Raw genomic sequence first — 20129 nt, forward strand, 5'->3', positions numbered from 1 at the left:
TTCCAGGACAGCGTCTTTAGAGCTGGTTTCCAGCAAGATCAAGTTGTTCTCTTCTTGCTCCAGTTGCACTATGGAGCTTTGCCTGCCAGACGCACACAGGGTGTCCAGGAGTGCAAGGTGATTTCCCAACCCCAAACACAAACCAAGAGCTGTGTGCGCATTCCTGCACAAGTACATCTGGAGCCTCAGGCCCACCTCCCTGTCCTTCCTCTGCTGCAGCCCTGGGGACACAAGGCCATGGCTCGGGGCAGCTGCAAGACCCACCGCACTCGGTTGGTCAAACGCTGCAGGATGGGGAAGTGGGGGATTGAGCGGAGTCACTCATGTGCTGCCCATTTACAGTTCTGCTTCTGGAAACACTGCCAGCTTCTCACTGCATCGCTCCAGTGCTTGCGTGCGCAGGAGGAGCAGGAGAATCACAGTCTCTCGGCCCTTATCTCTGGCCTTAGCAACTCTAAGCCTCGCACTTTATTCCTCCAATCTGCTGCACCAGGCTGCAGCATGCACCGGGCTTCAAAAGCCAGCTGACATGGGAACCACTGCATCACACACTGTTTCATTGCATCGGGATGCGCTTTTCCTACTTGGCCAACATGTGCTGCCAAGAGCCAGCAGGACTGCAAGCGCAGCAGCTGGGAAGTGCTGCAAGGAAAGAGGTCGCTCCGCAGGCTTCTGTTACTGACACAAGGGAAAAGCTGGAGCGGGCAGAGGTGAGCACTGTGGGGATGGAGATCGGGTTTATCAGCCCGAGAAAATGTCCACAGCGAGCACAGGCTGGGGCACGATGTACTCAGCGCAGCTCCCTGGGGTCTGGAGGTGGCAGTGGGGCTCTACTCCTCCACTTTCGGGTTGATGCAGGAGCAGCGGAAAGCCCTGCGCAGAGCCTTCAGCGTCCTTCTGAAGCGGGATACTTGTTGCTCTTGGACATGTTCATGACTGATGTCACGAAATCCTTCGTTTGGGTCAGGGGCTTCCCCACTATAGGTGGAGGAATGGGGATGGACGCGTAGCAGGTTTCGTCGTGTTTGCAGCTGCCCCTTTTGCATTTTCATGCGGGTTTTCCACTGAGAGCTTTCAGTCCTCTCACAGGTAGTGGAGGACCTGGCACTGTCCATCTTGCGCCAACGGTGCCACCAGCCTGGCCTGGGTGCCAGTCGAGTCGAGGATGTAGTTGTCTTCTCCTTGGTGTCCTGAGCTGCTGCCGGTTCATCCCAGTAGAATGGCGCGGAGGTAAAGGTTTTGCTGGCCTCTCCTTGATGCTCTTCCGGTGCTTCCCTCTCTTTGTGCCCGAACATAAGCTGCAGAGCCCTGTAGACAGCTGAGCTCCTTTTTGGGGCCTGTCTCTGGGCCTGTGGTGGTAGCTGGCTCAAGCTTGCTACTGATCCTTGTGTCCAGGTCTGTCCTGGTCCCTGTCTATCTGTGCACAGGTGCCTGGCCTGTGCTGGTGTCTCTCTCTCAGCCATGTTCTGCCCTTCCAGACGTTGCTGGATAGTTTTCTCCCTCACAGCAAAAATCCTGTGAATGGTTTCCTTTGCGAAGCAGCTGGCTTCTTCCTCTGAAGCCAAAACAGAGGGTAGGGTGCGGAGCATAGCAAGTATTAGCCTCCGGGGACTCTCATCTTCCTCCTGTTCGCTAAAGGCATGGGAAGCTCGTGCTGGTGCCGCCTTCTCCTTTGCCACGGCAGCGAGAGGTGCGTGATGCTTCCCTTCCTCATCAGCTGGGGAGACAACTACTGTTACAGGCACTTCTTGATGTTCTCTAGACACAGTGGACACCATGTCTTCTCCAGCCTCATGTGCTGCTGGGACAAGAGGGGCTGTGCTGGGCTCTGCCTGAAGCTCTGCAGCCGCAGGAGACTCCGTGTCCTCAACTGCTGCAGGCCTTGTTGCTGCCATTGGTACACGCACAAGGTTTTCATCAATGTCCTGCTGTTCCAGAGGCTGCTTGTCGATTTCGAGGACGAGAGACAAAGCCTTGGGCAGGATGCCTCTCACAAAGCTCATGGCTCTTTCTGATCGTATCAGCTCAGAGGCAGTAGGGCTGAGCAGGGCAAATGGCTTTCTCCGTGCCTCTGCTTCTACCTCCTGCTCATCAAAGCCATGGGAATGTGGTTCCAGTGCCTCCTCCTGCTCTTGTTCCATGGAAGCGAGAGGTGTGTGGCACTGCTCTTCCTCAGCAGCTCCAGCCAGGGGAGGAGATGCCAGCTCGGTTTCCGTGGGAGCGGCCAGGGCAGGAGACACTCTCTGCACGTCTCCAGCTGCCTCTGATGTCGCATCTGTGCCCACGTTGCTGCGGATCCTGGATTCCACCTGGATGTCTGCTCGGGGGTCCTGGAAGAGCTCTGGCTCCAAAGGGCTGACGCAGATGTTGTACATGGTGACGGCTTCCCCTTGGGATAGCTCTTTGTCACTAACACATTCCAACTCCTCCTTCGCCTCCTCATCCTTCTCCTCAGGGAAGGCCGCTGGCTCCTCCTGTAAACACACAGCAGAACATCAGGAGCTGACAGCTCTCCCCAGCCCTGTCTCTCTCAGGGCTGCACGTAGCTGTGTGGGTGCTGTGCCATGGGCTGCCTTCTCCCCTGCTGCCCTATAACCAGCGCCAGGGCTGGGTGGTGCATTGGCCCGTCACATGGGCTCTGGGGCTGCTGCTGGGGGCTGCTCACTGGGGAGGTCCCTCACGGGCTGCTCTCCTTCAGTGCCTTTGCTCCAGAGGAGCGGTGCCGGATGGGAGAGCAAGAGCACAGGCAGGGGAGGGAGGGAATGTCAGCGGGATGACACAGGGAGCACCAGCAATGTACCTGCCACACTTGCTTTAGGATCTGGGGTTGCCTCCAGCACCTTGGGATCCCCAGTGCCGGCCACATGGGTGTCACTCACCTGGGGCTGAGAGCCCTGAGTCAAAGGTGAAGCTCCTGCTTCTCCTTCATCATCTGCTCCAGGCACAAGGTGAGATATCCCAGACTCTGCCCCAGGGATCATTGTCACTGAAGCCAGGATTTCCTCCTCGTGTTGTGCTGAGGAGACAACAGCTCTGCTGGCCTCCTCTTGATAGTCTCCAGACAGAGGAGAAACCATGTCTTCTCCAGCCTCATCTGCTGCTGGGGCGAAAGGGGATGAGCTGGGCTCTGCCTGAGGCTCTACAGCTGTAGGAGTCTCGTGAAAGCCAGGGGAGGCTGATGCCGGTGCCTCCTTCTGCTCTTGTGCCACAGATGATGTCTGTTCATCTGTTCCTGTGGCAAGGTGGGGTTTCTCACCCTCTGTCCCAGCGTTCTCTGTCAATGCAGCCGCTTCTTCCTGTTTGTCTCCTGCCAGAGATATTATGGCTCTTCTGGCCTCTTTTTGGTCTGCAGACATGGGAGACACCATGTCTTCTTCAGCCTCATCTGCTGCTGGGACAAGAGGAGTTGCACTGGGCTCTGCCTGAGGCTCTACAGCCATAGGAGTCTCGACGTCCTCCAGTGCTACTGGCATCACTGGTGCCACTGACACATCCACATGGCTTTGGGCCACATCCTCCTGCTCCTGAGGCTGCTCATCTGTTTCCTGGATGGCAGCCACAGCCTTGTGCACAACGCCCCTCACAAAGTGCCTGGCTGTTTCCTGCATAAACAACTCAGAGGCAGGAGGGCTGAGCAGGGCAAATGACTTTCTCTGGGCCTCGGCTCTGACCTCCTGCTTATCAAAGCCATGGGAAGGTGATGCCGGTAATCTCCTCCTGCTCTAGACAGAGGACAGAATAGTTGAAGGTGAAGCTGCTTACCTTCAAACCTTCTCTCCAGGCGCAAGGTGAGATATCCCAGACTCTGCCCCAGGGATCATTGTCACTGAAGCCAGGATTTCCTCCTCGTGTTGTGCTGAGGAGACAACAGCTCTGCTGGCCTCCTCTTGATAGTCTCCAGACACGGGAGAAACCATGTCTTCTCCAGCCTCATCTGCTGCTGGGGCGAAAGGGGATGAGCTGGGCTCTGCCTGAGGCTCTACAGCTGTAGGAGTCGCAAAGCCAGGGAGGCCATGCCGGTGCCTCCTTCTGCTCTTGTGCCACAGATGATGTCTGTTCATCTGTTCCTGTGGCAAGGTGGGGTTTCTCACCCTCTGTCCCAGCGTTCTCTGTCAATGCAGCCGCTTCTTCCTGTTTGTCTCCTGCCAGAGATATTATGGCTCTTCTGGCCTCTTTTTGGTCTGCAGACATGGGAGACACCATGTCTTCTTCAGCCTCATCTGCTGCTGGGACAAGAGGAGTTGCACTGGGCTCTGCCTGAGGCTCTACAGCCATAGGAGTCTCGACGTCCTCCAGTGCTACTGGCATCACTGGTGCCACTGACACATCCACATGGCTTTGGGCCACATCCTCCTGCTCCTGAGGCTGCTCATCTGTTTCCTGGATGGCAGCCACAGCCTTGTGCACAACGCCCCTCACAAAGTGCCTGGCTGTTTCCTGCATAAACAACTCAGAGGCAGGAGGGCTGAGCAGGGCAAATGACTTTCTCTGGGCCTCTGCTTCTACCTCCTGCTTATCAAAGCCATGGGAAGGTGATGCCGGTACCTCCTCCTGCTCTTGTTCCACAGAGCCCTGAGTCAAAGGTGAAGCTGCTTCTCCTTCATCACCTGCTCCAGGCACAAGGTGAGATATCCCAGACTCTGCCCCAGGGATCATTGTCACTGAAGCCAGGATTTCCTCCTCGTGTTGTGCTGAGGAGACAACAGCTCTGCTGGCCTCCTCTTGATAGTCTCCAGACACGGGAGAAACCATGTCTTCTCCAGCCTCATCTGCTGCTGGGGCGAAAGGGGATGAGCTGGGCTCTGCCTGAGGCTCTACAGCTGTAGGAGTCTCGTGAAAGCCAGGGGAGGCTGATGCCGGTGCCTCCTTCTGCTTTGAGGCCCGCGTCCGTGTCTGTTCCATCCTGTCCCCCCTGCAAGGTGGGGTTTCTCACCCTCTGTCCCAGCGTTCTCTGTCAATGCAGCTGCTTCTTCCTGTTTGTCTCCTGCCAGAGATATTATGGCTCTTCTGGCCTCTTTTTGGTCTGCAGACATGGGAGACACCATGTCTTCTTCAGCCTCATCTGCTGCTGGGACAAGAGGGGCTGCGCTGGGCTCTGCCTGAGGCTCTACAGCCATAGGAGTCTCGATGTCCTCCAGTGCTACTGGCATCACTGGTGCCACTGACACATCCACATGGCTTTGGGCCACATCCTCCTGCTCCTGAGGCTGCTCATCTGTTTCCTGGATGGCAGCCACAGCCTTGTGCACAACGCCCCTCACAAAGTGCCTGGCTGTTTCCTGCATAAACAACTCAGAGGCAGTAGGGCTGAGCAGGGCAAATGACTTTCTCTGGGCCTCTGCTTCTACCTCCTGCTTATCAAAGCCACGGGAAGGTGATGCCGGTACCTCCTCCTGCTCTTGTTCCACAGAGCCCTGAGTCAAAGGTGAAGCTGCTGCTGCTTCTTCATCACCTGCTCCAGGCGCAAGGTGAGATATCCCAGACTCTGCCCCAGGGATCATTGTCACTGAACCCAGAACTTTCTCCTCATGTTGTGCCTGGGAGACAATGTCTGTGCTGGCCTCCTGTTGAAGATCTCCAGACACGGGAGAAACCATGTCTTCTCCAGCTTCATCTGCTGCTTGGACGAGAGGAGCTGGTTTTGGCTCTCCCTGAGGCTCTGCATCCACAGGAAACTCAGTGTCCTTAAGTGCTGCCTGTGACAACGCTGCCATCTCCACATGCAATCTTTGGCTTATCTCTTGCTGTTCCACCTGCTTCTTGTTGGTTCTAGAGACCACAGCCACAGGTGGGAGCAACGGCTTCATCTTTTTGACCGGTGGTCTGACCTGCACAGCTGTATTCCTGACTTCGATGGTCTCCACAGCAGGTGCATGTCTCTGTCTATGTGGTGCTGCCTCCTTCTTGCCAGCATTATTAGAAGCCCATCCCGGTGCCATGGGAATGAGACGTGCCTGGTGCTCCTCTTTCTCAGGATCTCTGACCAGGCAGCTCCTCTTCGGCTGCTCCAAAGGCTTGATCTTGCTGAGCAAAGCGGGCAAACGCTCTGCAACAGGCCTGTAGTGCACACTGAGGAGCTTGGTGTTGATGCACGTAGTGATGCGTTTCATTGGGATTGGTGGCAGGTGCTCTGTTGCTCGCCCAGCGCTCCTCAGTTTGTGCTGAGTGGCTGGGGCCTTGCTGTTGGCTGCACGGACAGTGGCTGCTCTTGCTTGTGTCCCTGCAGCCCTGCTGTGTGCTGGCTCCTGCCGTGCCACTGGCTGCTGCCGGGGTCCCTGGCTCGCAGTGCTGTAGCTGTGCAGCACTGTGTTCGTGCTGCCTGAGCTCTTAGCTGTGGGAGCAGAGGCTGTGGACCGTGCATCTCTGCTGGCGTAACTGGGGACGCGGCGCAGCTGGGCAGCAGTTTTGAGAAGCTGCCGTTGGTCGCTGCTTGTGCTGCCAACAGAAGAGATGCTCCCATGGCCAGAAGCTGCAGAGGCTGCTGCTGTTACAGGTGGCTGCCTGCAGGAGCTGCTGACTGCTCTCTCTGAGCGAGGTGGCAGCTGGGGTGCCATTGCCACCGATGGTGACAGATGGAGGGTCTGCTCCTGCCTCGACCCCCTGGTGCTGGGCAGCACCACTCGGTGCCCCAGGCTGCCCATCTGCAAAAGAAGGCGAGCAGAGGCTGTGTGACGGTGTCGCCTGTGCCCGTGTCCCAGCTGGCTGAGCTCAGGCAGTTGGGCTCCCCTGCCAGCCCCAGGGCAGGGCTCAGCCCCGCAGGCAGCTGCCACCTGCTCCCAGAGCCGGCTCGGGAGAGGGCTGGCCACCCGCAGCCCACGGTCACTGCCCAGAGCACCCCCGGCATGCCCGGGCAGCCTGCGGGGCACGCACGGGGGGCTCAGCTTGCTCCCTCCTGCACCTCCCGCCCGCCCGTCAGCATCTCCCGGGGTCAGGAAGACGTTTGGCCCCGTCTCCCTGGGGCTCCCTACCTGTGCCTGCTGGCTGACGACAGGCCGAAACCGCTCTGGGTAGGGGACCCGCGGCAGCGTGATCCCATGGCGGGATGAGGCCTGGCTCCGGCTGCCCTGCGGCGCTTCCTCGGGCTGCCTGTGGGCCACCTGCGGGCAGGAGGAGGAGGAAAAGGTGTGTGATGGAGGCGGCTGCCTTGGCACAGCGGCCCGTGCAGTGCGGGCAAGCCTGGCGCTGTCACCGAGGCAGCTCCGAGCGGCCCCGTCCCACCACCGGCCTCTCCCTCCTGCCCCCGGCCCTCACCTGCCGCCTTCTCTGCTCGCTGGGCCTGCCCTCAGCGGGCTGGGAACGGGCGTTCGCCTCTTTACCCACGGGCATCTTCCACGTCCTGGGACGCTGAACTGCCGGGGGCTTCCAGGGGATTGCTGCCTCCTGAGGGAGGCTGCTCCTCTGCACTGAGGTACTCCAGGGCTCTGCTCCTCATCTACCCCACGCTCAACACCGTGTCACAAAGCCCTGGCGGTCGCCATGGAGATGCCCACGCCCGTGACTGGTTCCACCACAGAACCACTGTGGCATCTCCACAGTGACCAGCGAGGCTTTGTGATGGTGGCACCATAGTGTCAGTGACCACTGGGCACACCAGGGCTGCTGCAGGCAGTCAGAGTCAACCAGGTTGGAGAAGACCTTTCAGATCATCAAGTCCCAGTGTTCCCCAGCAGTGCCAAGGTCACCACTGACCCATGGCACTCAGGGCCTGGTCTACACAGCATGTGAACTCTTCCAGGAACGGCAACTCCAGCACTGCCCTGGACAGCCTGTTCTGGTGCCTGACTACACCTGAAGTTATGCTTCCTAAACTCCAGTCTACACTTCCCATACTCACCTTGAGGCCATTTCTCCTTGTTCTATCCCTTATTCCCTGGGAGAGGAGAGCAGGAAACTCCTGGCTCCAGCCTCCTCTCAGGTAGCTGTAGAGAGCAATAAGTTCCCCGCCCCAGCCTTCTCTTCTCCAGACTAAGCCCCCTCAGTTCCCTCAGCCGTTCCTCATCACACCTGTGCTCCAGGCCCTTCACCAGCTCTGTTGCCCTTCTCTGGCCCCGCTCCAGCACCTCAACGACTCTCCTGTAGCAGGAGCCCAGGTCTGAACACAGGGCTCGAGACGCGGCCCAGTACAGGGGGGCAATCATTGCTCTGCTCCTGCTGGCCACACCGGTGCTGATACAGGCCAGGATGCTCCCAGCCAAGTTCAGGACACGGGACTGTGCCTTGTTGAACCTCATAGCACTGGCCACAGCCCATTGATCCAGCCTGTCCAGATCCCTCTGCAGAGCTTCCTGCCCTACAGCAGATCAACACTCCCACTCAACTTGGTGTTGTCCACAAACTTACTGAGGGTGCACTTCATCCCCTCATCCAGATCATCAACAATCTGGTTCTGTGTTTCTATGATTCCAATGAAGAAATTAAGCAACACTAGCCTCAGTACCTGGGGGACACCAGTAGAGAGCAGTTGGCAACTAGATGTGACACCATTCACAGCTGCTCTTGGGGCTCAGCCACCCACCAGTGTCCAGCCCAGGGAAGAATACACCTCTCCTGACCATGAGGAGGCAGCTTCTGTAGGAGAAGCTTCTTGGCAGAGGCGAGCAGCTCCAGAGAGGAAGCTTCACCCCCGAGCGTGTGGACATCGCAGAGCCCAGGAGCCTCACTGCTGTATGGCCAAAACCAGCACAACAGAGGAACAACCCATTCCTGCACCAATGAAGAGGAAAACTGCTAGTGCAGCCAGGAAACTGTGGTGGAGGATAGGAGATTCTGCTTTGGAAGGTAGAAGCACTGCAGCAGGTTGCCCAAAGAAGTGGGGAAGGCTCTGTGCCTTCTGGTGAAAGAGACCAGGGCTGGAAGGGACCTTAAAGCTCCTCCAGTTCCAAGCCCTGCCACGGGCAGGGACCCCTTCCACTAGAGCAGCTTGCTCCAAGCCCCTGTGTCCAACCTGGCCTTGAACACTGCCAGGGATAGGGCAGCCACAGCTTCTCTGGCCACCGTGTGTCAGCGCCTTCAGCACCCTCACAGGGGAGAACTTGTCCCTGATGTCTTAATGTGAATCTCCCTCAGAAGCCCCTCTGTGTGGATTCAGCTGAGGTAACACCTGAGGTCCCTACACAAACACCAAATTCAATGGAACAAATACTCTGTAAGTGTTCACCTTCTCACAGTTAGACTCCACCTGAGCTCTGCGGCTTCATGAGAAGTCGAGGTGGGCCTGGTGTGACTTAGCAACTTTCAAAACAGAGAGAGAGAGAGAGAGAAAGTGGGGTGGTGGGGTGGCAGAGAAAGGGAGAGACCACCAGTCTGCCAATGGGGGTGTTTGGTGTGGAGAGAGTGCCCCAGGGGCTCACACATGCCCCAGTTCATTGGCCCCAGTTCCTGCACTTGTGGAAGCTTCTCTCGCCCAGTTCTGGGGGTGACTGACACAGCAGTCAGTCAAGAGAAGCTGCTCCAGGCCCCTCCCCATGACTTCCCTTTCTGACTGGTGGGGCCTTCTGTCGATGCATTCTCTCTCTGCCTTCACAAGCACAGGCCTTGAGCAAGGAAACAGCCAGGCACATGAGGTCAGGGAGGGAAGCAAAGGCCATGTGCGTGATCATGGTACAGCTTCCCAGACACAGTCTTTAGATCTGGTTTCCTGGAAGCAGGGGTGTCGGTGGTTACTGCACTGGGACGGCAATGACAGTGGTCAGTCCCTGCCCTTCCCGATGCTCCATGCCCTTTCCGGAGCTTTGGCATCATCCATGACACCCCCACCCCCCCCTTCCCGTTAACACCAGTCTGGGAACATGGCGCACCTGGCGGACCATTACCGAGAGTAGTGCTGCCGAGCTGGAGAACTGCTGCTTCTTGCTGAAGCTGCGCAAGCGGACGCCAGACAAGAATGTGGCGTGGTCAAGTGACACCATGGACAACAAGCACCTGGGCCACCTCTCTTCCAAGTGCTGCTGTGTGGGGGTTGGAATGTATTGAAAGTGTCAGGAACCATGGGAGGGAGGAACTACCACAGGCAATTAAGAGTGACCCATCCCTGACTGGTACTTGGAAGATGTTGGAACTGACAAGGAACAAAGATGTCAGAACTCAGAAGAAGAAAATCCAATAGACCTTTTGCCCAATGTCATAAATGTAACCTCAAGGCAAACACAGATCTGTTTTGCTAATTGCTTGGAAGCATATAAATACTGTGTAATCCTTGTAATAAACTATCCAGCTTCTACTCTTCCTCTGGGTCCTTGCCTTCAATCCTCACAAATGGCACCCAAACAGGGACTTGATGGAGAGCCGTGACTTGGCAACTGGTGAGGAAGCCCAGCTGAACTCTGAAAGACCTGCACAGCAATTGAATACCTCTGGCTGAGGTAAACGGCTGGGAACATGGGAAACTCAATATCACCTGAGCACAAATCAGTGCTCAAAGTCATGGCAATGTGCTGGGGCTTGGCCTGTGCTTACAGGGCCTTTTCATCACTAACCAGCACCTTCAAAAGGAAAAAAATTTCCCTAGATCTGACAGCAAAGCAACAGTCAGCGCAGCTACTCCAGCTCCAAGCACAGCAGCTACACCACCCCCAGCGACAAGTACAGTTGCTACTCAAACCACAGTGATAATCACTGCAGCTAAACCAGAGGACCAATTTGTACCAATATCAGTTGCCCCTGTACACAAGAGAAAAAGCAAAAAAGAGGCAATAAGCGTGAAGCAAGATAAAGAAACAATGTACTCAGCACCCGGTACAGCATTTGGTCAGGAGTCATCATCACATGACAAAGAAGAAGAAGAGGTGACTTCTTGACCTCAGATCTCAACTGAGCTACGAAATATGCAAAAAGATCTTACCCATCAACCAGGGGAGCACGTCATCACCTGGTTGCTCCAATGCTGGGACAATGGGGCCTAAGGTCACAAACTAGAAGGTACAGAAGCCAAGCAGCTGGGATCACTTACTAGAGAAGGGGGAATTGACAAAGCAATTGCAAGAGAGAAAAAGTCCCTCAGTCTTTGGAGGCAGCTCTTGGCAGCTGTGAAAGAAAGGTTTCCATACAAGGGCGATGTTATGAATTGTTCGGCCAAGTGGACTACTTTAGACAAAGGCGTCTAGTCTCTGAGGGAATCGGCCATCGTCGAGATGATCTATCACATCAAGCCAAATAACAGGGATATACCCATAGACCCAGCTGAAGTTGAAGGTACACGACCCATGTGGCAAAAATTTACATGGAATGCACCATCATCATATGCCCATTCATTGGCAACAGTAACCTGGAATGACATAGTACCACTAACAGTGGATGAAATGATTCATAAACTCTGAGAGTTCAAAGACAATCTCACCCCTTCCATCATCTCAGCTGCGGAAAAACTGTCCCAGAATCTCAAACAATTGAGGTACGATCTATCTAATCTATCCAGCTCTTCACGTGTACCAACACACGTCTCAGCTATTAGCAAAAGGCATCTTATTGCTCGAGAGAGAATATATAGAAGGTATATACCACGGGCCACCCTATGGTTTTACCTGCGGGATCATGGAGAAGACATGAAGAAGTGGGATGGAAAACCTACTTCAGCTTTGGAGGAATGGGTGTGTGAATTGAAGAGGGGAACAAGGGTCAAGGCTGATCATCCCATGAGAGCTCTGGCTTCAGTCTCTGGTGAGCAGGTTCTCAGATGGAGTGGAAGAGCAGATTTTACTCCAGCTCCTGTGATAACAAAGAATAATCCCTTTCAACACGACTTAGGTGTCCAGCACTGTGATGACTATTAGAGGGGCCCTGCCTCCAGCCAGGTGGAGGTAGGGGACAATCAGATTTACTGGACTCTGTGGATCAGATGGCCTGGCACATCAGTTCCACAGAAGTATAAGGCTCTAGTAGATACCAGAGCACAGTGTACCCTGATGCCATCAAGCTGTCAAGGGGTAGAACCCATCTATATTTCTGGAGTGACAGGAGGATCCCAAGAGTTGACTGTACTAGAGACTGAAACCAGCCTGACTGGGAGGAAATGGCAAAAGCACCCCATTGTGACTGGTCCAGAGGCTCCATGCATCCTCAGCATAAACTACCTCAGGAGAGGGTACTTCAAAGACCCAAAAGGGTACTGATGGGCTTTTGATATTGCTGCTTTGGAGACTGAGGAAACTGAGCAGCTGTCCACCTTGCCTGGTCTCTCAGAGGATCCTTCTGTTGTGGGGTTGCTGAAGGTCGAAGAACAACAAGTGCCAATTGCGACCACAACAGTGCACCGGCGACAATATCACACCAACTGAGACTCCCTGATTCCCATCCATAAGCTGATCTGTAGACTGGAGAGTCAAGGAGTGATCAGCAGGGCCAGCTCACCCTTTAATAGCCCCGTACGGCCAGTGCGAAAGTCTTAACGGAGAGTGAAGACTAACAGTAGGCTATTGTGGCCTGAATGAAGTCACACCACCATTGAGTGCTGCCGTACCAGACATGCTAGAACTTCAGTATGAACTGGAGTCAAAGGCAGCCAAGTAGTATGCCACGATTGATATTGCCAATGCATTTTTCTCAATTCCTTTGGCAGGAGAGTGCAGGCCAGAATTTGCTTTTTCTTGGAGGAGCGTCCATTTCACTTGGAACCGACTGCCCCAGGGGTGGAAACACAGCCCTACCATCTGCCACGAACTGATCCAGACTGCACTGGAACAGGGACAAGCTCCAGAACACCTGCAATACACTGATGACATTAGCATGTGGGGTGATACAGCAGAAGGAAGTTTTTGAGAAAGGGAGGGAAATAATCCAAATCCTGCTGAGAGCCGGTTTTGCCATAAAACGGAGTAAGGGCAAGGGACCTGCACAGGAGATTCAATTCTTGGGAATAAAATGGCAAGATGGATGTAGACAGATCCCCACAGATGTGATCAACAAGATAACAGCAATGTCTCCACCAACTAGTAAGAAAGAAACACAAGCTTTCTTGGGTGCTGTGGAGTTCTGGAGAATGCACATCCCAAATTACAGTTCAGTTGTAAGCCCCCTCTATCATGTGACCCAGAAGAAGAATGATTTTAAATGGGGCCCTGAGGAACAACAAGCCTTTGAGCAAATTAAACGCAAGATTGTTCATTCAATGGCCCTTGGACCAGTCCGGACCAGGCCAGATGTAAAAAACATACTGTACATCCAGCTGGGGAGAATGGTCTTACCTGGAGCCTCTGTGGGGATGGTTGCAGCAATGGAAGCAGAGCAACTGGCAACACAGAATTAAACCCATCTGGGCTGCTGCACTGTGGCAAGGTATCACTGGCTGGGTGCAGAACCTGCTGGTGAAGGTACGCCGTGTAAATGCCTATGCACCCAAGAGTCGGGCCACTGAGGAACACCAGAACAACCAACAAGTAGCTAAAGCTGCTAAGATTAAAGTGGCTCAGATGGAATTAGATTGGCAACATAAAGGTGAATTATTTTTGGCCCGGTGGGCCCATGACACTTCAGGCCATCAGAGCGGAGATGCAACATATAGATGGGCCCATGATCAAGGGCTGGACTTAACAATGGACACTATTGCCCAGGTTATCCATGAGTGTGAAACATGTGCTGCAATTAAACAAGCCAAATGGTTAAAGCCTCTTTGGTATGAGGGACAATGGCTGAAGCATAAATATGGGGAGGCCTGGCAGATTGATTATATCACACGGCCACCAACCTGCCAAGGCAAGCGCCATGTGCTTACCATGGTGGGAGCAACCACCGGATGGCTGCAAACATACACTGTGCCCCACACCACTGCCCGGAACACTGTCCTGGGCTTTGAGAAACAGATCCTGTGGGGACACGGCACCCCAGAGAGAACTGAGTCAGACAATGGGACTCATTTCCGGAATAACCTTATAAAAACTTGGGCCAAAGAGAGTGGGTATATCACATCCCCTACCATGCACCAGCCTCTGGGAAAATTGAAAGGTACAAGGGGCTGTTAGAAACTACACTGAGAGCAATGGGTGGGGGAACTTTCAAGCATTGGGATACACACTTACCACAGGCCACGTGGCTGGTCAACACCACAGGATCTGCCAACAGGGCTGGCCCAGCCCAGTCAGAACTTTCACATACTGTAGAGGGGGACAAAGTTCCTGTGGTGCACATGAAGAATTTGCTGGGGAAGACAGTCTGGGTTATTCCTGCTTCAGGTAAAGGCAAACCCACTTGTGGGATTGCTTTTGCTCAGGGACCCAGATATACTTGATGGGTAATGAGGGAAGATGGGGAAGTCCAATGTATACCTCAAGGGGATTTGATTTTAGGGGAAAACAGCCAATGAACTTAATTGTATGCTGTTGCCTGCTGTGTAATACTTTTACAGCCCATCAACTAGATGTCTTCAGATCACCAGCAACTGGGTCTGACTTTCCTCTGACCATCATCCCAACCGAGAATGAACTTTGATAGAACCAGACAAGTTCTGCAGTAAAGGAACGATCAGTATCAGCAGGCAACAATCCAAGACTGCACACAGCCTCTCCTGCCCCAGAAGACTGCTACAAGAGATGGAACCTGACATCATGGACCAAATGGACTCAGCAGCATTATAGGAATCAGTCCATGCACTAAGAAATGACTTCTTTGTCTGTGTGTGTATGTGGATGTATATATATATAAGAGAGATGGCATATTGAAAATGTGGGATCTGAGCATGACCTGAATTGTATGGAATAAGGGGTGAATACTGTCCTGGGTTTAGCAGTAGCAGACATCTTTTCTCCTTCTTAGTAGCTGGTGCAATGCTGTTTTTTACTTTTGGCCTGGGAACAGATCTGATAACACTGATGTTTTTAGTTACTGCTCAAATGTTTGGTTTGACCAAGTGTGAGTCTCATGTTCTGCCAGGGAGGAGAGGAAGCCAGGAGGAAGCAGAGACAGGACACCTGACCCAAACTAGCCAAAGCAGTATTCCATACCATAGCACGTCATGCCCGGGATGCAGCTGGGAGTTACCCGGAAGGGCACTCACTGCTCAGTCAGCCTCAGTCGGTAGGTGGTATCGTATTCTCTTCGCTTGTTATTTCCCTTCTCAAGCAGCAGTGGTTTGTGTTATACCTTAGTTACTGGACTGTTCATATCTCAACCCGTGGGAGTTACATTCTTTTGGTTCTCCTCCCCATCCCTCCAGGAGTGGGGGGGAGGGAAGAAGAGGGGTGGGGTGTGAGCGAGCAAGACTGCGTGACTGACTGGGTTTTAAACCACGACACCTTCTCCTCACTAAGTTGCACCTCAGTTGCTGCTGGAAAAAGGCAAAACTACCTCTGTGCATGCCTGTTGGAGTATTTATATCGGAGCTGGTGCCAGATGCTCCTTACCTATCCCGTCTCTTAACAGGATTAACTTTCTCCTTGTGCTGTTAGCCCGGAGAGCACTCGGGCCCCCCCACACACCCTGCCTACAGGCTCAGGAGCCCCATTTAAGCTCAGTTCGGGGCTTTCAATCCCTCCTGAGCTATGCTGTATGAATATGGGTCTTCAGCTCATCCTGTACTGGACTGTTGGATGCTGACCCATGGACTGACTTCCTGACCTGACATCAGCCTCTCCTCGTTGTACACTGTAGACCTGCTTGGTGGTCATAGGTTTCGTCTGACCCTCATTACCCTCAGCTGCCCTGCAGATTGTCTTCCCGGCCTGGCCTCAGACCTATTTCACCCCCACAAAGCTGCCTGGTGACTTGGACCCTTGGCTGGCCCTGGCTACCACCTTTGCACCCGCCTTACTCCCCTGCTTGGATGCTGTGGGACAGGGCTGGCCAGTGAGTTCTCTGCCCTATTGGCTGGCATACAGTTCATGCTTTCAGCTCCCCATCCCTTAAGGAACAGCCAACCCTCACTGTGCTTATGGTTACAGAGGAAATTGAATGACAGACATGAGACAGACTTCTGAATGTCTTATGTGGCTCTGGGTAAAATGATGTACAGAGGGATGTACAGCTGGTCAGGCAGTACCTATGTCACCTCTTGGGCAAGTGCTGTCAGAAAAGAGTAGGAACAGCCAGTATTAAGCAAGTCGATCATCTTTAATGCTTCCATCAAGATGCAGGAATTGATGCTGGAAATTAATAATCCTGCTGCCCCCATTAAAATATACAAATGGCTTCACTCTGATTTTATCGAGCTGGGAGGCACTGGGGGTTTGTGAAGACTCACTGGTAAGGCTCAGAAGAGTTCCAGCAGGAAGTTCAGTGCATCATCTCAAATGACAGCTGCATTGCAAATGTCATGTGGATTCCTCTGATAGATCACCATGACAAGAAAAAGAGCAGCCTTCTTGTGAGGGGCTGTGCTTTCTGCTGTGTGCACAAATGTTCTACCAACCACCTTGGCTTGTGAAAGCAGATGTCGTGCAGTCTGCAAACATCTTGTGGTGCCCTAGAGCCATCTGCCTCCTCTGCCCAGCAGAACTGCAACAGGTCTGTGTGGAGAGAGGTTTCCACGCTCCGAGGAACCCCTGCTTGAGCAACATGCCAGCCAGGTCTTTCCCCTGCAAAGCTCCAGCTGCAGCTCAGAGATAGATGGAAGGGTTAACCATGAATAAGGTTGCACGGGTAGTGTCCTTTCAGGACATCCTTCATGTAAGACCCTCAGTCATGTTAGAAACATCCTGAGCCCCAGCAGGTCTGAGATGGCCCAAGCCTCTGACTTCCCTGAGATTTGCTGTGGATTGGCCTGGGTTTCACTGCTCTCTTCTCCTCTCGCCCTTCCTTCACCCCTGATGTGGAGTTCTGTGGCTACTGCATCACGCACCCCTCTGAAAGGAAGATCAACTTCCGAATCCAGACCAGAGGTATGGGATGTGCATTGTTTTCATGCTCAGGGCCATTCTTTTATGGAAACCCCTCTGCTCATGTCAGGTTTCCACCATGAGTCATTTCAATAAAGAAAACCACTCTTCTCCCTCTTCTCTGCAGGCACGGTACTGTAGTGCTGGGGTAAGGTCGATCTGCTACGTCCTGTCAGAGGTGATGGGTGCTTCATTTGCCCCTAAATCAGCAGAAGTTTTGGAAGGCCAACCCAAAGTGTGCTGGCATACTGCAATGAGATAATTTGCTTCTGCTTCTCCTTCTTGCTTGTCTGTCAGCTTTGGTCATCAGGCTGTGAACCAAAGCTCTCTTGAAAAGCCACATCAGCCTATGCTATCTTTTGACTTGCCTCCCAGAGGGGTCTGTGTTCCCTGTTAATAGGCAGCACTGACAACTCTGAGCCTCAGGCCATCACTCACTCCTTCCAGCACACCAACCCCTTCAGCTCAGTCCACTGCCCTCCATCTAGGCTCCACAGCTTTGTCTGCTGCCGCAGGAGGACAGTGTTATTTCATTCCTTCCTTAGGGGGCTGTTCCCCTGAGTATCTAGTTCGTGCTTGCTGACACTTTAATTTCCTAAAAATGAGTAGTGCTGAGGCTCTTCTTGTCAAGGGAACCCCTTCCCTGTGGAGTTACCTGCAGGATTTGACTCTGCCCTTCCTGCACCATAGCCTGGGCCTTAGCTCAGCTCTCAGGGTGCTGATGGTGGGCTGGTAGGAGGGAAGTGTGTGGCATGTGCCTGGTATAACAGCCTGTTCCCATCACGGGGGAACAACCACACTGCCCAGAGCAGTGAGGGAGAGGGCCACCAGTCCCTTTGGAAACCACTGACCCATCTTCTTTCCCAAAGGGGCCCTTCCTGCTGTTGAGCCATTCCAGAAAGGGCTGAACATGTGCTCAACACCTTTGAGGTGAGACTATTCCTGAAGAGTTCAGGGGGCTTTTCTGTCTCTTGGTCTCAGAGGTGAGAGAAAAGGGCTGACAGCTGTGTTGTAGGTATAAAGAACCTACAGTTATCTCAGACCTTCTCTGCATGACCTGCAGCATGGCCTGGCTTCCCGTTTGTTGAAGTGAATGTAAAGCTCAGTCACTTCTGAAGGTACCTGGAGCTCTGTCAGAGCTGCTCAGGGCCCTCTGCACTGGACAGAGAAGTCACAGCACAGAGCAGGGTGGTGGCAGGGGGTGTATGAGCCACTCAGGTATGTGCTGTTAACATCTGTTCTTTGCTCTTGCTTGCAGAGGAGCATGAAGAAGTACAGGGCCCAGAGGGAGGAAGAGATACAGTAGCATTTAGGGATGGCAGTCTCCATGGACATGGGTAATGTCTGTGTGTTGAATTCCCTGTGCCAAGTATTTCTGGTTGTGTATTTATCCTGGGTTCAGCAGTAGCAGTCATTTTTTTCTCCTTAGAAGCTGGTGCAGTGCTGTGTTTTTTACTTTCAGCCTGGGAACAGCACTGATAACACCGATGTTTTTAGTTGCTGCTCAGTAATGTTTACTCTGACCAAGGACTTTCTGAGTCTCATGCTCTGCCAGGGAGGAGGGGAAGCTGGGAGGAAGCAGAAACAGGACACTTGACCCAAACTAGCAAAGAGGTATTCCATACCACAGCACATCATGCCCACTATAGAAACTGGTGGAGTTACCCAGAAGAGTTGGATCACTTCTCAGTCGGGCTGAGTATCAGTTGGCGGGTAGTGAGTGGTTGTGTTCGCTTCCCTTGTTTATTTATTTCCCTTATCATTATTATTATTGGTGGTAGCAGTAGTAGGTTTGTGTTATATCTTAGTTACTGGACTGTTCTTATCCCAAACTGAGGGGGTTACATTTTTTCCATTCTCCTCCCCATCCCTCTGGGAATGGGGGGGAAGGAAGAGGGGGAGTGAGAGAGAGACTGCATGGCTGACTGAGTTTAAAACACTACAGTGTTTTATGACTGCTTTGATGCAAACCTGTATTTTCTCTAATAATGAAGATTATGGAGGCTGATGTTGCAGAGGTGACACTGTGTTCAGCTCAGCAAGGTATGAAAAATGATAGAAGGCAGTTCTTCCACTCTCTCTTTCCAAGCGTCATTGCTGTTTTCTGCCCAGGATTTTGAGATCACACAGTTTTCAGGTGGCCTTTTGCACAGGGCTAGTCTGCCCCACGTCCACAGGGAGCAGAGGGGCTCAGCACTGTGCAAAGTCCAGCTTTTAGAGAGGCAGCACCTTATCCCAGTTTCAATCTTTCTGTTGCAGGCACTGCTGCCGTTGACTTCAACAGATACAACCGGCTTTCCTTTTTAAACAGAGCACTATTCGCTTGCAGCCCAGAACCCCTCTGTGCTGGGCCGCATCCCCAGAGCATGAGCAGCAGTTGAGGGAGGGGATTCTCCCCCTCTGCTGTGCTCTGGGGAGACCCCCATGCAGTCCTCATCCAGCTCTGGAGCAACACCACAAGAGGGATGTGGAGCTGCTGGAGTGAGTTTAGAGGAGGCCACGGAGATGCTGTGGCGGTTTTGGAGATAGGCTGAGAAACCTGGAGAGGGGCTTTTTACAAGGCAATGTATGGACAGGACAAGGGGGAATGGCTTTAACCTGTCTGAGGGGAGATTGTCACTTACTGAGAAACAGCCAGGAGAAAGCCTCCTTTCAAACACCACCACATTTTATTAACATACAGAGGAATAAGAAGGAGTATAAGAGAAACAGTGTTGGTTTTGCATACTTGGGGATAGGGCTTTGCAAGATTTAGGCTTTCCAATATTAAGATTTTCAATACTGGGGCTGGGGCTGTTACTCAAGGAACAAAACAAAGGGTTTGAGATACCATAACTTAGAAAGACACACTCTGTGGTTAAAGACAATATCATCTCTGGATGAAAGATACACTCTGTGGTTAAAAAGAATACTATCTTTGTACAACCTATGACTAAACAGGTGCAGGTTGGTTAAACATAAGTCGGGGTACCACATGTCTGCCAGAGAGTTATGAAATCGAACCATAAAAAGAGATAAATAAATGAGAGGAAGGGGCATACAAAATCGAGTAAGGGGAGATGTAACCAGAGGTGGGACAGTTGGCATGCAGATTATACGCATCGGATAGTCTGTAAACCTTGGAATACCCAACCAATGGGGAAACAAGGGAGGGAACTTGTAGATGGGATAGGAAATGTAAATCATTGTTCTGACTTTGCTGTGCATGCCTACTTGCCAGGATACCCGTTTTTGCAATGACATTAATAAACCACTGCTTCACTGCTGTCTACCCTGAGCTTTTAGAAGAAAAGTTTTTTTTCTCACAGTTTCCTCCAGAGCCCAATGTCC

The 20129-nt window shown here is 53.0% G+C and overlaps 1 long non-coding RNA gene across 1 annotated transcript; it reads left to right on the forward strand.

The window, feature by feature from the left end:
- The first annotated feature begins 492 nt into the window (after positions 1-492).
- Positions 493-18871, forward strand: LOC133216900 (uncharacterized). The gene is made up of 3 exons (XR_009726751.1): positions 493-710; positions 18058-18177; positions 18745-18871. It is a non-coding gene; the product is annotated as an uncharacterized LOC133216900 (long non-coding RNA).
- Positions 18872-20129: the final 1258 nt, after the last annotated feature.

This window comes from Neopsephotus bourkii, unplaced genomic scaffold (assembly GCF_033783945.1).
Source record: "Neopsephotus bourkii isolate Nb327-2 ecotype Australia unplaced genomic scaffold, CSIRO-AGI_Nbou_v1 NB_1067, whole genome shotgun sequence".
NCBI classification, from domain to species: Eukaryota; Metazoa; Chordata; class Aves; order Psittaciformes; family Psittacidae; genus Neopsephotus; species Neopsephotus bourkii.